This window comes from Bos mutus, chromosome 17, assembly GCF_027580195.1.
Source record: "Bos mutus isolate GX-2022 chromosome 17, NWIPB_WYAK_1.1, whole genome shotgun sequence".
NCBI lineage: Eukaryota > Metazoa > Chordata > Mammalia > Artiodactyla > Bovidae > Bos > Bos mutus.
In genome coordinates, this window is record NC_091633.1 from 15266963 (window position 1) to 15284606 (window position 17644).

General features: G+C 48.6%; 1 protein-coding gene and 1 non-coding gene across 2 annotated transcripts in view; both read right to left on the minus strand.

Annotated features, from left to right (window-relative positions):
- Positions 1 to 17644, minus strand: part of KSR2 (kinase suppressor of ras 2) — a 431769-nt gene that overhangs the window by 316810 nt on the left and 97315 nt on the right. The gene's annotated exons all lie outside the window — the stretch shown is intronic.
- On the minus strand, positions 11230 to 11336 carry LOC138991542 (U6 spliceosomal RNA). The gene has a single exon (XR_011467515.1). It is a non-coding gene; the product is annotated as a U6 spliceosomal RNA (small nuclear RNA).

Below are 17644 nucleotides of genomic sequence, written 5' to 3' on the forward strand. Positions count from 1 at the left end.
GCTTAACGGTAAGCCTCAGTTTTCTCATCTGTTAAATGAAGATAATAATAGTCGTTGCCAGGTAAGGTTGTTGTAAGGAATAAAGTAAACAAATCCATGCAAAGTGCCTAGAACAGAGCAAACAATCCACCAGTGTTGGCTGTTATTATTATCATTGCTATTGACTATTCTTTTATTAAATACTTATAAAGCACTTTATACATGTCAGTGCCTTATAACTCATTAAATTCTCATATTAACCCTGTGAGGTAGGCGTACTCTCCTCATTTTTTACAAGAGGCAACAGGTGCAGAGAGGTTAAGTACCTTGCACAAGATCACACAATCAGAGACCACAGTTAGACAGAGCTGGTTCTCCAACCTCAGCTGACTGATTGCAAGGTCTGTGCTATTAGCTCCTACATTAGGCTTAAGCATGACTCTTCCCCAATTCAGTTTTACTACCTCCTGCCAGGTCAGTATTTCTCATCACCCTTCCAACCTCCTGGCAAGACAAGAGGCAGTGGAGATTCATATTGTTCCCATTTTACAGGGTGTAACACTGAGGCACAGAGCAGCTCAGGACCCTCATGTAAACTCTAGGAACTACCATCAGAATCCGTGAGGCCAGGATTTCTTGCTCACTCTTCTGTCCCCAGAGCCGAGCACAGTGCCGGACGCAGAAGAAGCCCTCAGTAGGCGCCACCCTTACCTTAAAAAGAATTCCCCAAAGCCTGCTTTGTGCAACACTGTCTCAACATACACTCAGTGAAAACAGAGAGCCATGGCCAAGTTTGGGTCGAATGTTATAAGTAAAATCACAGTACATAGCAACTTACTACCTACACCAAGAAGCCTTACAGGAAACAAACACATTTGACTTTTTTTAAGTAAAACACTTTGACATTCTTTAGAAAATGCTATCCTGGATAACAATTTCATTGCTGAATCATTTTGTCAAGTGCTTACTGTCCAAGACAATTTCTTTCTAGCATAACTCACTAAATTATCACAACAATCCTAAGAAGTGAGAATTATAATTATCCCATTTCACAGATAAGGAAGCACAGGTCTCTAAGACTCTTTATAAAGTAATGCAACCCTGGACCTGCCTTTGTGGCCCGGCTGTCCCAAATTACAGGGGCAGCCAGTGTTCAAGGTCATGTGTGCATGTAAAGTCACTTCAGTCATGTCTGATTCTTTGCATCTCTATGGACTGTTAGCCTGCCAGGTTCCTCTGTCCACGGGATTCTCCAGGCAAGAATACTGGGGTGGGTTGCCATGCCCTCCTCAAGGGAATCTTCCTGACCCAGGGATCAAACCCATGTCTCTCACATCTCCTGCATTGGCAGGCAGGTTCTTTACCACTAGCACCATCTGGGAAGCCTGGAACTTATCAGCCCTGATCTCAGGCCCCCAGTGGGAATACAATATCCAGACCACATGGCTGTCCCTCTGGGACATGCTCAGACACTTTATGGAATACACCAGATTTCAGGGTCTTCTCCCCGGGTCAGCCTCCTAACTGCCATCTGTACTGTAAAATAGGAACTGTGCCTTGGAGAATTCTACTGCTAACATTCTCACTGACCTCAAAAGCAGAGGTATTTTCAAAGGAGACATTTGAGATGAGTATAAAAATGGAAAGTCAACCTGCACCCAGATCAGCCAGCTTCAAAGCCACCTGAAGATGTGGTGACCTTAAGATACACCTCAGATGTATGGACCCCATCAACCACACAACACTCCAAAGCTGTGGCTTGGAGACAATCACAGCAGAATAAAGATACAGAAGTCACCATTCCTGTCCTTAAAGTGCTCCCACATAGCTTCTCATATTCTTACTAGTTTCAGCTTTTCCTCTCATCACCCAAACTGTCCTACAAATTGACTTCCTGCTCTCTGAGCCGGTCATGCTTAATCACAACCAGTGATTCACTACAGGCTGTTCCCACGCCTGGGAGGTCATGGTCCCCCAGCCGTTTGGTAACTTCCCATTTTTATACCCATCTCAAATGTCTCCTCCTCTATGAAAGTTTCCCTAGCTTTCTCCTATACTCAGCCTCCAAAGCACTGCCTGTTTCCTCCTTCCTGACACCACTACAGCATACATAGCCTCTGTTTGTATCTTACTATATTTCAATACTTTCTTAAAGACAAAAAACACCCCTTGTGCCTAACAGGGGGCTTGGTGCCAAAAAAGTGCTTCCTAATGGCACCCCACTCCAGCACTCTTGCCTGGAAAATCCCATGGATGGAGGAGCCTGGTGGGCCGCAGTCCATGGGGTCGCTAAGAGTCGGACAGGACTGAGCGACTTCACTTTCACTTTTCACTTTCATGCATTGGAGAAGGAAATGGCAACCCACTCCAGTGTTCCTGCCTGGAGAATCCCAGGGATGGGGGAGCCTGGTGGGCTGCCGTCTATGGGGTCACACAGAGTCGGACACGACTAAAGTGATTTAGCAGCAAATGCTTGATGAATGAATAAATAAATGAGCTTACTTGTTCACATCACACACAGCAGAAGAAAAGTGAAAAATTATTTTCATGCACAGTCAAGGACTAGAACTACTAAGTCACTTCAGTCGTGTCCAACTCTGTGCAATCCCATAGATGGCAGCCCACCAGGCTCCGCCGCCCCTGGGATTCTGCACGCAAGAATACTGGAGTGGGTTGCCATTTCCTTCTCCAAGGACTAGAACAGAGATTGGCAAATGTTTTCTGTAAAGGACAAGATAGTAAAATACCTCAACCTGTGAGCCATATGACCTCTACTGCAACTACTCAACTCTGCCATTATAATGCAAAAGCAGCCACAAATGAATAGATGTAGCTGTGGTCTAATAAAATTTTATTTTAAAAAGCAGGCAGCTGGTCAGATTTGACCTACAGGCCATAGTTTGCTGGCCGCTGGATTAGATTATCTGATATATCTCAAAATGGCATAAAGAAGATAGGCTCATTCTTAGCAAGTCTTTCTCTATTTCCCCCCAAAGATAGCTGGCCAGGCTACAATAGAGAAGGAAAGGATGGGAGGATGGAGGGATGAACGATGGAGGGAGGGGGAAAGGAAGAAAGGAGGCAGGGGGTGGATATGCCATTTCCTGAAAGTTTTCTGCATGATTAAAAAGATTTTCTTGAAACTCAGACCCTTGAGGTAGACATGGGAAGAACAAAATGTATATAAGCTGCAAGTTAATGACAGCTTCCTCTAAAGACAGAGATGTGACTCCAGCCACATACTTAAGGTAACAGAGGATGTGGTGCTGTTTGGATTTTATTACAATCTTTATCGTTATTGTTACTAACACTGTCATTTCTATTGATAAATTCTGCCCTAACTGACGTCTTAGGAAAGAAAGAAAACAGAAGAGAAAATTAGCTCAAGGGAAAAACCAAACTCAAAGGAAATTTAATTAAATAAATAGATTCTCTTGACTGTAAAAAAGAGATAAGACGTGTTCCCAAAGTCCAACTTCCTCCCAGGTCCCTGTCTCCTGGGGGACTGGCGGAGCATGAAAAATCCAAATACTTCACCCAGAGCCAGAAACTTCCTGATATTATCAATATGCCCTGGCCACACGAAATCATGTCTGTTCAGGCAGAACTTGTTCATTTTGCTCTTTCCCCTTCCCCAAAAATGCATTTGAAAAGAAAGTTTGGTCAACTTTTTCTTCTTTTGTCCTATGTTTTGGCTGATACTCTGTCTCTACCCAGCATCAGCCATTTCTTTCCTCAGGTGAGAAGTTTTGTGCAAGCATCCCACTGGCAGAAACCATCCCAAGTTTGGCCCATCTTGTCAGAGGCACAGGACAGGCAAACCCAAGACCCCTCTTCTCTGCCTCTTTGAGACCTGGACCAGTTGGCATAGACAGCGGTACCTCTTTCTTCATCCATAAATTGGGACCATGAGCCTCAGGCACTTAATTCACACAGAAAACAGGGGAGGGAAAGGGGAGTGCCAATGAGAAGAAGAGGAAAATAATTCTTGCAGGACTCCCAGGAGCAGTCAACAGAATCGGAGAAACCGAAGAGTAACAACAGTTATTGGTCAATGACAGTAATAGCAAAGGAACAGTTATCAGGCTCCACAGGAACACCATGCCAGGCACTGCTCATTGCCTATTTTATCTCATTTAATCCTCACAAGAAGCCAAGGAGGGACAACTATCACCTGAATTTTCTGGCCAGGAAATGATGGCTCACAGATGAAATGACTCACCAATGTCCCCCCAGTACCGGGGACAGGGAGGTAACTGATTAACACCAGTTCAAGCTGAATACAGGAGTGAGCTATATACTAAAACATCGTCCCCCTACTGTCCCAACCTCCTAACCAGGCTCTGCGTTCCCAGGATTGGCCATCGAAGATTTCTGTGTGCCTTGCTGTAACATTTGTATTGTGTCTGCCTACATCTGTTTGAGGGAAGCAAACCAGAGCTCCGGGGAACTTGCTTCAAGAGAGATCCACCTTTTCTTTGCTCAAGACCCCAGATAAAGTTGGTGCTTCAGACCCAGCGGTCCTCAGTAAAAGTAACTGCCCCTCCCCACTGTAGGTTCTAGATGGCTGGCAAAGCCCTTCCTGGATGACACCTGGTTTGACCCTCACTGACACCCGGGCAGGTGAGGAGAGTGAGAATTCTGATTCTCTTCTTTAAAGAGAGGAAGTGAGGCTTGAGTGATGTGACCCAGGAAGTAAACCAGGAGTATTCCAGGAAGGTCTCAGGTCCCAGCCCGGGGTGCTGTGCTCTGAGTTGTTTTTCTGCTGGGTAGGGCAGGTGAGGGGTGTGGGGGGAGACTGCTCCCTGCTCACATCTGTGAAGAGTCTGGTGGGTCAGGGAGAGAGAAACGGCTGATGGCTGTAGGATCCAGGGACGTTCTTTGACCTGAGAGGCATCACCCCAGCAACACAGGTGCAAAATGCAGCGCAGACGCCCAGCGGTATCGACGCTGACCTTTGTCCCTGCTCACCTGGATTTCTGGTACCCCAGCTGGTCCCCTTGCCCGAGTCCCTGCCTGCTCCTCCAGGCCCTCTCCAGCTTGCTAACCATCGACTGCTCCCAGTTCCTGTGGCCCTTCCAACTCCACAGCCTCTTCCCCTCTGTGCAGAAGAGGACGCTGATGCCTGGAGAACTGGACCAACTTCCCAAAGTCGCGAGCAGGAAAGCTGCAGGAACCCAGCATTTGAAACCAGGACCATGTGACAGCAAGGCCAACGTTTAATGAGATGACAGCTGATTTGTGGAAGAGTCTCCCCCATTTCCTTCCTTTTCCATTCCTCCTGAGCGGAGCCCACCCAGATCCCCAGCATATTCCTGGGATCTCCCCGGGCTGCTAGCACTGAGGAACGGCGCCCTTCGGACCATAGAACTGGTCCTTGTTAGCAGAAATGTGAGCTCAGCACACTGGGAAGCGGGCAGCTGTGATTCCCCTCTCACTGCACCAAACCCCAGGTCTCCCCTTCGCCTGACGTTTCACTTTAAGAAATTTTCACAGGCAGCAGCCATGCCTACCTGCCCCTGAGCTGTTTCTGTTTGAACCTGATCACTAGCAGTAACAGTGTAAGCAGCGTCTGCCATGCATTTACCGAGCACACACTGTGCACCAGGGCTGAGCCACAGTCTTGAGACGCATCGCCTCACTGCGTCCTTCCTTTGCGGGGAGATACAGGTACTCCTCCTGGAGGAGGAAATGGAAAACCACTCCAGTATCCTTGCCTGGAGAATCCATGGACAGAGGAGCCTGGTGGGCTACAGTCCATGGGGTCGCAAAGAGTCGGACATGACTGAGCGACTAACTCCCACTAAAGAGATCCAGAGAACTCGGGCCAGCAGCTGCCTGACGCCGCAGAGCAGGACTCCCCTTCAGGCCCCAGGCCTCGTCCCCACCCGCCCCCTCCTGTGTCACGTCACCTCTCTCCCCTTCACGTACCACTTGTTCCAGGCCCAGCCCGGGTGCAACTCCGTCAGCGACTCTGTTCCGATCTACTCCCAGGGCATCAAGTCACCCACTGGCGTTACCTGCGCCCACAGGTCACTGCCACCCAATGAGCTCATGATTCTCAAAACTCATGCCTAAGCAGACCTGCCAGTCCAGGTGACCTTGCCGGGCAACTTCTGTAGCGCGCTCGGGCTCTCAATCGATGCCACTCCCGTCCTGCCTCTCCTCAGGGCCTCGGGGCGTGGTATTAAAGCAGTGGTTTCACTCCAAACTCCCAAGTGCAAGGCTGCCTTCCTGACTTGCCTATGCTGTGCAGTCTCAGCTAAATTCATCCACCTCTCTGAACCCCCATCTCCTCCCTTTTCGGGGGGCAGCCCCAACTTGACAGAGTTGTTATAAGGACAACAGGCGGCCGTCACGGAAATTCCTGATATGCCGTGTGTTGAGCACATTGTAAGCATGGAGCAATGCCTTGGACACAGTGGGGAACAGCAATCATTTCTGCAGAGAGAGACATCAAGGCGGGGGCAGGAGGGGCATTTTAAATCCTCCCTTTCCACATTCATTGGTACCATGAATGTTTGGAAAAAATCTACTGGACACCAAGCCCTTCCTGCATAACTAAACCTCTAACCTAAACTCTGGCCCAACCTTTTCTGGCCCAGCCCTGTTGCCATAATTTGCCTTTGCCAGTGTCTCCTCATAGAACTGGCATCGCCCAGGAACATGAAAGACCTTGCCAAATAAAGCCCATGGTCAGAGCTTAGGAAGAACTTAAATTCATCTTTCACCTTCTGGTCATGGGTACGGGGATCAAAGGAAAGTGGATAAAGCTGGGTCAGATCCTGCCATTTTCTGTATATACAACATCCTTCTTTCCAAAAAAAGAACGTGCACATGACTGACTTTGGCACTGAAAGTCTGCAGGCAGCTTTTACAACACAAAATGGTTCAGGAAGATACTGCCCCCAAATCGTCCCCAAAAGATATTGTAAATATAAAAAAAATTTTTTTGAGCTAGGATGATTTGAAAGAAAAAAAAAAGCAATGACACCCTGAGCAGATCTGAGAGTTGGCACTGGTGGGCAATAAAACAAAATAACTCGGGAAGTAGGCAAAGAAGCCCAAACACAGCCTGTCATCCTCGGAACTCCATGTAGCTGGTTCCTTCCTCTAGAAAGATCCCTGGAACTCACTGGGGCTGCACTTGGCCCCTCTCCCCAGGTTCTCCCAGCCTGCTCCCCCGAGTAATGATGGAGAAAGTAATCAGAGAACTCCATGCAGTGAGCGCACCCAGAGCTGGCAGCACACAGAGGGAAGGAGCCAGCCCCCAGGAAGGGTGTCAGAAGAGGGCAGAAGAGATGAGGGCAAGGGTGGGAATGAGCTTCTTATGTTCAAAGGATCCCCACAAGGTGTCATTGAGCTGATTCAGGCATCCATGCAACAATAACCATCACAACTGGAAGCTGCCGTCTGAACCGCACAGCTGTGGGTGAGAGTGGGGTCGTGGTCACTGCTGTCAGCTCACTGGCCAGGCATGAAGGTCAAACCTGAGATACAGAATCTCGGGGGAAGGGTTCATGCCCATCCTTCCTGTCCCTGGGCATTTTACAGACACAGGCACAGAGAGGCCACATGGCTGGTCCAGGCGGTCACAGCCGGAGAAGTCAGGGCATCGAGAGCTGTTTACCTGCAGAAGTGATGGAAGTTTTAACTAGGTCCCTGGAGAGAGAGAGGGAAGGATTATGCACGTGAATATGAGCGTGTGTGTGTGTGTGTGTGTGTGTCTGTGTCTGTGTGTGTGTGCACACATGCTCGCTGGAGGGAGGGTGGTACATCAAGGTTCCTGGCTTTCATCTGGTTCCTGGAAATTTGACTAAAGACCCCTGGGAAAATTATGCTCTGGGCATGATAAGCCCAAGTCCAACTCAATTACGGTTTTCTGTGCTTTTATAGACCCTCAGTCTTCACAAAATTTCCTGGCTTTCATCTGGCCTCAGAATACTTCACTTGTCATCATCCTTGACATCCTTATCATCACCACCATCATCTGAGCAGGAGCATCATCAGCTGGGCGAAGCCTGGGGCACCTCGGAGAAGTCAAGACAGCGGTTCTCCACCTGGCACATCTGAGGACGCTGGGAGGCATTTTGGATTTCACGAAGGAGGAGGGGGTTGGAGGATGGATGCTTCTGGCATCAAAGTTCAGGGCATGGAGGGACGCTGCTGAACAGTCTACAATGCACGGGACAGCCCTGACCACCAAGCATCATCGAGCCAGAAGTGTGGACAGTGCCATTTGAGAACCTTGAGCTGCCCTTTGTCTGCTGTCATTGAGGAGCCCAAGAAAACCTCCTGCCCGGGGCCTGAGATCTGGTGACTGTGACCTGGATGGGATTAACAGACAATGATCTTTGTTCTTAAGCACAATGCCTCCCACCCCACACCCGGAGACAGTCAGCAGTGTGAGGAAGAACCCTGTAGAAATCGACAGATCCCCTTCCTTAAAAGCCCTTTCTTTAGTCTAGAAGCTTGCTCACTTTGGAGGAATAAATGAGTCTTGTGGTTCTGTAAAAGACGATGGGAGAACTTTTCCAACCTCTCAAGTGTATAAAAAGTTGGCTGTGATGGGTTATCTTTTTTCTGCTCCAAAATAATAAAATGGGCTGCACTGCCCACCCTCCATCCATGTGGCATTAGCTCTAGCTGATTCGGGGGCTTGTCTGAAGTCATGGCGTGACCCCTGGCTGCCCATGCACATCGGCGACTGGGCTTCACCAGCTCTGAGGCCCCAGGACCTTTCAGCTCCTGAGGCGTCTGCCTTTAGGGAGCAGAGAGAGAAACCTTTGGCTCGTCCCGTTCAGCTGGCTCATATGATTTCTGATTCACTGTAGCCAAAAGGATCAAAGTGCGGTTCTGCTCAGGCGGGGGAGGCAACCCCTGACGGGGGAGGAAACATGCATCATCACACCTGTTCCTCCCGACAGCACTAAATGGGCAGGTGCTTTCATGCCCGTTTCTTCAAAGACAGAGACTCTGATGGGGAAGGGGCTGAACCAGCTTTAGTACAGCCCAGTGGCCCTGCCAGGACTCACATCCCAGGCTCAGAACTCACACATGCTCCCACCTGTGCCAAAACCTGACCAGGCTGGCTAGAAGAGGAAACCAGGAGCCCAGCCCCTTGTCAACTGTAGCCCGCGTGTTTTTTTAATCTCTACATCCCCATGTCGGGCACGTGGCAAAGGCTGAAATGATTATTTTGATCAAAGCAAGTCCTGCTGCTTCTCTTCGTGGCCACCCTGTTCAGGGCCTCCAGGAGGCTCCTTTATGGCCAGAGTTACCCCACGTCTGGCCCCCTGCTCTTGCCAGACGTCTCCCAAGGGAATGAGGCCACTGACTATTGAGCTCCTGCTGCATCTCCAATAGTTGTTATTTGGAGACTACATTTCAGCATTCCTCCTTTACAGATCACTTTCTTCTCTTAAGGAGAAGGCAATGGCAACCCACTCCAGTACTCTTGCCTGGAAAATCCCATGGGTGGACGAGCCTGGTAGGCTGCAGTCCATGGGGTCGCTAAGAGTTGGACACGACTGAGCGACTTCACTTTCACTGTCATGCATTGGAGAAGGAAATGGCAACCCACTCCAGTGTTCTTGCTTGGAGAATCCCAGGGACGGAGGAGCCTGGTGGGCTGCCGTCTGTGGGGTCGCACAGAGTCGGACACGACTGAAGCGACTTAGCAGCAGCAGCAGCAGCAGTTCTCTTAATTGGTCTTGCAGTGTGGCAAGGAGCTGGGGGGCGAGAGCTTCGGTGACAGGAGGGCTGTAGGAAGGTTAGTGACTGCAAAGACCCCGTCTGAGCCGACTGGAGGCAGGCAGGAACCAGGAGCTGCTCCGATGCCCTGTAGCTCACACAAGGCCAGCTGGGACAAGGGACTAAAGTTCCCCTGGCTCTCAGCCTGCCCAGATGCTCTGTCTATAACACAGAATTAAGCCCACATTCTTCCATCCTGTACATGGGTCAGGTCTTTATCCTCTCCGGGACTCTATTTTTCCCCTATTTGAAAGTTCAGATGATTAGACTGAACTTCCTTCTTCCAGTTTGCACCTTAATGTAGATCTCCCCCCTCCCCCACTCCCTGGCTCAGCTAAAGGATGGTTGTCAGGCAGCACCCCCTGGTGGCCATCAGGAGTCATCATGTACTAGCCCCGGTTGGATGGTGTCCAAGGTAATAAACACAGGGAGGAAAAATCATCCAAGTGTGTGCAGCCAGCCAGCGATTTGACCCCAACTTTTTCAAGCAAGGAGCCTAAGGTTTAAAGCAAAACAGACAGCCTGCCACTTAGTACCCCCGCCTTCCGTGACAATGAAGGCAGAAGGTCTTTAGAAGTTAGAGCTAGAAAAACAAACTGTCGCTGTCACCGAGGGTGTCCTGGTATCTGATTACAGAGCTTGTCCGCCTCATTTCTCCTCCACAAAGTACCAGACGGAGAGGGGAAAAACAAAAGTGCTAAAGAAAGAAGATGATCAGATGATGGAGCTAAACTGAGCTCTGTTCCCAAGGACAGAGCTGACGTGGAGGGTGGACACATCAACAGGCCTGTGTCACTGGGGGAAGGGAGGCATTTCGGGTTTCCTTTTCCAAATTGAGAGGAGGCAGCTGGGAGACCTGGAGTGCGAGGCGCCCCCGCCTTCAGAATCCTATGGGGATGGTGTGACATGTTTGCCCAAAGAGACCCACAGACCCCCCTAAATGAGAGTGACCCTCCAGGGGCACAATCCAGGCGGCACTCGAGAGATGCAGTGTGATCCCCAGCCCCCCAAACCTCACATCTAGCAGGAAACAGACAGGAAACGTCGGCATGCAGGACACTGCAATAAAAGCATGTGGGCTTTTTCATTTTGTTTTGTTTTTTTGGCCACAGCGCATGGCATGTCTGGAGAAGGAAATGGCAACCCACTCCAGTGTTCTTGCCTGGAGAATCCCAGGGATGGGGGAGCCTGGTGGGCTGCCATCTATGGGGTCACACAGAGTCGGACACGACTGAAGTGACTTAGCAGCAGCAGCAGCATGGCATGTGGGATCTTAGTTCCCCAACCAGGGGTCAAACCCACGGCCCCTGCAGTGGAAGCATGGAGTCTTAACCACTGGACCATGAGGGAAGTTCCCTGAAAGCATGTATTTTGACTGAGTCTGGCATAGGCCTGAGTGCAGGCTGTATCCTGTAGCAGCTGTGTGACCCTGAGCAAGCTATTCAACCTCTCTGGGCCTGTCCATCCTTCCTGCCCTTTCTTTCTCTTTTTTTTTTTTTAAATATGGAACGCTTCACGAATTTGCGTGTCATCCTTGCACAGGGGCCATGCTAATCTTCTCTGTATCGTTCCAATTTTAGTATATGTGCTGCCGAAGCGAGCACCCTTCCTGCCCTTTCTTCCTTCCTCTGAGCATTTAGAATGGTAAGTGCTCAATAAAGGACAGCTCTAGGTAATGCTGCGCAAACAGTAATGCACCTCATGGCAGAGTTCTCCACCATCAATGTCCCATCAGATACACAGCATGTGTGTATTTGTTTTAAAGAACACTTAGTATCTCTTGCTTGGTCTTTTACAATAAGGGTTATTAGCAAACTTCCTCTGTAAAAGCCAGAAGGTAAATACTTTAGACTTTCTGGGCCAGATGGTCTCCATTCTGCCATTGCTGTGTGAGAATAGCTATAGACAACATAATATGTTGTCGATGAACATTTAACCCATCAATCTAAGAAAGAAATGGAAAATTTTATTTGAGTGAAATTATTGACAGTTTACACAATCCAGATCTAAGCATCATTGTGGCCTCTTAAGACCAAGAAGGAATGTTCTCTTTGTGTTGTCCTGTTGATGCTAGGAGAATATTGCTTTTTATGGTTGAACAGGTATTTCTGCCGATGGGGAAGGTTGCTCACTGCATAACGCAGAGAAGCAAAGCACAGTAGAGCTGAGAGGGGAGGTCACAGGGCACAGAAAACTTTTTTATGTTCAAATTTTTCTTATCTTGACATAAAATGTGAATTTTATTTTACAATGTAAAAAATGGGTATGGCAATGTTCCAATAAAACTTTATTTTTGAAAGCAGGCAGATAGCTGAATTTGGCCAGTGACCCCTGATTCAGAGTGAATTCTCTTTCATTGTCTGTCTGTTATCTCCACCACACAAGCCCTCAGTGATATAGGCAGAAAACATCTGTTTCTCACTTCTCTCTCCTGGAGCAAATCTAGAAATGCACCAACCTCTCCCTCCAAGAGCGTCATTTCCATGATTAAATTATGACTGCTCATGTATTTGTTCAGGGCTTCCCTGATAGCTCAGTTGGTAAACAATCCGCCTGCGATGCACTGCAGGAGCTGTCGGTTCGATTCCTGGGTCAGGAAGATCCCTGGAGAAGGGATGGGCTACCCACTCCAGTATTCTTGGGCTTCCCTTGTGGCTCAACTGGTAAAGAATCTGCCTGCAATGAGGGAGACCTGGGTTCTATCCCCAGGTTGGGAAGATCCCTTGGAGAAGGGAAAGGCTACGCCCTCCAGTATTCTGGCCTAGAGAATTCCATGGACTGTATAGTCCATGGGGTCGCAGAGTCAGACATGACTGAGAGACTTACTTTCATGTATTTGTTAAATGCTTCAGTGGTACTTTTGCTACTGTGTTAAGTAATGTATAGGAAACAAAAGAAGCAAAAAAGAAAAGAGAAAAAAAAAAATGAGCCTGTGGTCAGCCAAAGCTCAAATGCTGGTGCTCTGCAAGTCACTTCATGTAACCTTGGGTCAGTAGGTTCACCTCCCTGCTCCTTAGTCTTCTTATCTGAAAACTGGGGACTACAACATTCTCTATCTCATGGTCAAGTTCTGAAGATTAAGTGAAGTTATCCTTGAAATCAGCTTAGAACGATATCTGATACAGAGCATGCTTTTAATAACATGGCTATTTGTGATGGCTCCTGCTAATAAGGAATTTCTAATCTAAGAGACTTTTATATCAAAGCAACTACAAGAGGGATGTCTATGGCAGTCCAGTGGTTAAGACTTCGCCTTCCAATGCAGGGGGTTCAGGTTCGAGCCCTAGTTAGGGAGCTAAGATACCCTATACCTCACAGCCAGAAAAAAACAAAATATAAAACAGAAGCAATGTTGTAACAAATTCAATAAGGACTTTAAAAATGGTCCACATAAAAAAAAAAAATCTTAAAAAAAAAAGACTACAAGAGAACTGTGGGATCATCAACACAAAGTGAAGACGGGGCAATCTAGGAGGCCTTCCCAGCAGTGGTGGCATATAAATTGCTTTTGGGGCATCATCAAGAATTGTCTAAGCTACAGGGAATTTTACTTCAGGAAATTGCAGCAGGAAGTTTTCCCTTTTGAACAGGTGCAAAGAAAGGGGTTAATCAACCAAGAAACTGTTGAAATAACAGAAGGGGTGGGTACAGAAAGAGCTAAACTGGGTTCAAGGAGGAATTTTTTCCTTTCTTCTTTTTTTTTTTTTGTTTAAATTACATAACTGCTTGTTCCTCACCCAGACAGATAGAAAAAGCAGACAAGCAGAAGAGAAATCACAATCACCCTAATCCAAAAACTGTGCTAAATATCCAAACGTATTTCCTTCCAGACATTATTCCTCCTATGAATCGTTTTTAAAATACTAACATGCAAATTATAGTCAAAACAAAGCCTTGTTTTTCCCTTCCCCAAACAATAGCTTGGATACTTCTCATATAAGATTATAAGTCAATAAATAGAAAAATTATTTAAATAGTAAATAGTTTATTTACTATTAAACAATGGGGGTAAAAAAAACTACCTGAGTAAAAAGTGTGACTATTACAAACTAGAATCCTCTCGTAGTTTCCAGGAATGTGCTGTCACAACATTGGGACATTTTAGGGGGAGGGGAAAATAGCTCGGTTCCAAATAATATCATGACATCGTAACATCTTTCTCCATCATCCCTGCCCTTTCTACCTTCCTCCTGCACATTTACTGAACTTTTCAAACACATTCATATACCTGAGGATGCCTCCATGGCTGAAAAGGGCAGAAATAGTCACCAAGACAGACTTAACCCTGCCAGGAAAAGGGGGGAGTCTCCCCAGACTCTGAAGCAGATCTAGAGACTCCTGAGCTTTCCCAGCCATGCCCAGCTTGGGGCAATACCCCATTCTCCCCAGCTCCAGGATCCTACCTGGAGGGGAAACACGGCCACTGCCATCATCCCCACCCCACTCCTGACACCAGACAAGAGAAGGGGTTCTGCACTGAGAAGCAGGAAAGGGACATTGCTGTTCCAGTCCCAGCTCTGTGAGATCCTGGGTGGTTCAAAGTAACCTTCTCTTTTCCTCAGTGTTCCCATCTGTGGAATGGGTACTCATCCTGGTCTGTCTGCCTACCTACCACTCATCAGGTTGTGAGAATCGAAAGGAGCTATCTGTGTGTGGGTTCTTACTACAACTGAAGGTGCTCTGCAAACAGGCAATTTGGTAGTTACATATCATTCAGGGTTTATGTTCTTTCTTTTTATCTCTGTTCTGGCTTAAGCTGTTACATCCCTGCAACCCATTTCCCCCACCAAAGGCAGTCACTTCAGCAGAGCAAATGGAGGGAGACACATGAAGCTCTCAGAGGTAAGGGGAAAGCTGCCCTCACCTCTCTCCTAGGAGGGAGCCACAGCTTAGGAGTCAGATGGACCCATGTTCAAACTCTGTTTTGTTTTTTTCTTGTTTGGCTGGTCTGGATTTAATGTTTATATAAAATAAACGTGGTTTGGGATTTCTGACTCATCAGATAAAATCTAGATATTAAAGCAATTCAGCCACTCAAAGAACCAACCATGAAGTCTGAAACACCAGTGTTTTCAGGGCATCAGGACTCGCAATCTCTACCTTCTTATATCCTATGAACTGATATGCTGTACTTTCTCTGGGGTACGCTCTTCCACTAAGCTGATTTGATTTTGTCTCTGGGAAACCCAAAGCCATGACTGTATTCCATGCCAGGATATGACACTGGAGCACGCTTAGTCGCTCAGTCACGTCCGACTCTTTGCGACCCCATCAACTATAGTCTGCCAGGCTCCTCTGTCCCTACTGGAGTGGGTTGCCATTTCCTTCTCCACAAACCCTGTTTCTGATACTCAGTTGCGGTGTGACTCTGAGCCTCAGTGTTCTTACCAGAAAATAGAATCACGTAGACTTCACAAGATTGTGGAAATGATTAAGCAAGCTAAGGCTGCATGTCAGTTACCCAGAGCAGCTCTTGGCCGGGCAAGAATGCAGTATTTGCTGTAACCATTACCATGGACCGCCACTCATTCAGTCACTCAGTAACCCCTCCTGACACTCCGGTTCTGAGTCAGGCCCTGGGACAATTCCAGCACAGTGGTTCTCACAGAGCAGGCCCCAAACCAGGAGCAGCAGCATCCCCTGGGAAACTGTTAAAAAATGCAGGTTCCTGGGTGCTGCCCCAAATTGGCTGAACCAGGGACTCTGGGGGTAGAGCCTTCTGGGGGATTCTGATGCATATTCAGGTCTGAGAACCATTGTTCTAGTGAGAAGAGGTAGAGAAACAAACATTTAAGCAAAAAAATCGTTGTATTTATGATAGGGACCATGAAGAAATGAGTGAATAAGAGGGAGGTGGGACCAGGAGAAGGTGGCATTTGAGCTGAGACCCAAGGGACAAAGAATTAGCCAGACTAGGGTTAGTCTGACTAATTAGGCAGACTAGGGTAGTGTGTTTCAGGCAGAAAAAATGACCCGTGCAAAGGCCCTGAGGCAGGCCTTCCAAGGAAAAGCAAAGTCAGGGAAGGCGGGCGCGGTGGGCGGGTGAAGACATGGAGAGCCTGGGAGGAGGAGCTGTGATCTGATTACGGATGTGACCGTCCGTCTGGGCCTGACCTGGCTCGTCCAGTGCGGTGCATGTGGAACCACAATCCTCAGACAGCTCAGCCCCTGCAGACCGTACAGTACAAGTTCAGGGTCAGTTTTGTGCCCAGTTCTGCTCAGCACGTGCTGGTCGCAACCCCGGTGCTGATCAGAGGCGACAGCAGGGGGCCAGGCTCTCTTTGTTCTCATGTCAGAGGGCTGGTGGGGACGTCCACAAAAGCCAGAGCTGGTCCCTACAGGGGAGCAACAAGTGGGCTCTACAGAGGGGCCAAAAGGCAGCCTTCGAGAAAGCAGGAGCGGAGGCTGGATCAGGAACGGCAGGTTAGGCCCCAGATGGGGTGCCGACCTGGGGCTCTGCTTCTCTGGTAGAGCCCTGACTGACACTCCCTCTGTGGCCACCCCATCAGAACCAGCCACCGAGTCACCGTCAGAGCACTCTCCTGTAATTCTCTGCATAAAACTGATCACCGTCTGTTACTTCTTTTGCTTATTGTTTCTCTCTATATATTCTAGAGCACAGCGTTCCAACAGAACTTTCTGTGATGATGGAAATGCCCTAGAAGCCGGGGCTGTTCCCGTAGGGGAGCCGCTAGACACAGGTGGCGATGGATCACCTGAGGAGTGACTAGTGCCATGGAAGAAGTGACATTTTAATTTTATTTCATTTAATGAATATAACTTTAATTTGCCACATGAGTCTTGTGGCTGCCATAATGGATGGCTCAGGTCTAGAACACAACAAAGCCCGTGGCAGCTGGCTCGCCATGCCCACTGCTGTGTCTCTAGTCCCCTGGTGTGACGTTCAATCGTAATTTTGGGGGTGAATGAATGAGCTGTGTCTGCATGAGGGTGATCATGTCAGGTTTTGGTCACCTGCATCAAGAGCCCTAACACAGGGCCATGCTGTTTCCGGGATTCCTGATAACCCTCGAAACAAGACTCTGGAGAACGAACAAGGACTGGAACTCAGCAAACCTGGGGGGCTGCGGGAGGGGCGGCTCGTCCTGCGCCACCCAGCCCAGCCCTCCCAAAGTTAGAAGCAACTGAAACAATCGGGCAATCAAGACAGTGCCTATTCTTTGTTCCAGTGGAGGGAAGGCTCTAGTGGAAGGCGGGGTCCTGGTGGGCTTCATTCAATCCCCAAACTGCAGAGAAACCAGAGAGCATCTGAGGCTGTCCTACTTTGGGGCCACTTTGCCTGCTGTTTGTCTCCTGGCTGCCAGTTCTCTGACCCTCCACCAACCCCTAACCTTTAGGGGAGGAGGAGCTGGGGTGGGTGCTCAAGAAAGCAAGCCCCCAGGACACCTGTCTGCCAGTGGCACCCCTGGGCTCCTCTGACACTCCCTAGCATCTCACTCCGAGCCACCCACCCAATCTGCAGCCAGTGTTTGTTTGAAAACTAGACAAGTGATCCAGGCATCTTCAACTCAAAACCCTGCCATGCAAGCTCCATGCCCTGGTCCACCGTGAGGGCTGCCCTGCCCTCTGTCTGACCCCAGCTCCAACCTCTCTCCCCAGCATTCCCAGTGAGCCGGCCCTACACTGGTCTCTCCACGCCTGGGATGCTCCATGCTCCCTTGTGGAAACAATGCATTTCCACATGATCCTACCATCCCAGAGTCATCAGGAGACCTCCTCCTTCTTCTCCTCCTCCTCCTCCTCTTGGTCTCAGCTCCACGCTGAAGTTCCAAGAGAGTCCTCAAGCCCTGGAACCCAGCACAGTATCAGATGTGTAGTGAGTGCTTGACACATGTACATGAGGGAGGGTGAGGAAAAGGGAGAAAAGCAAGGTCTTCCTTTATCTTGAATC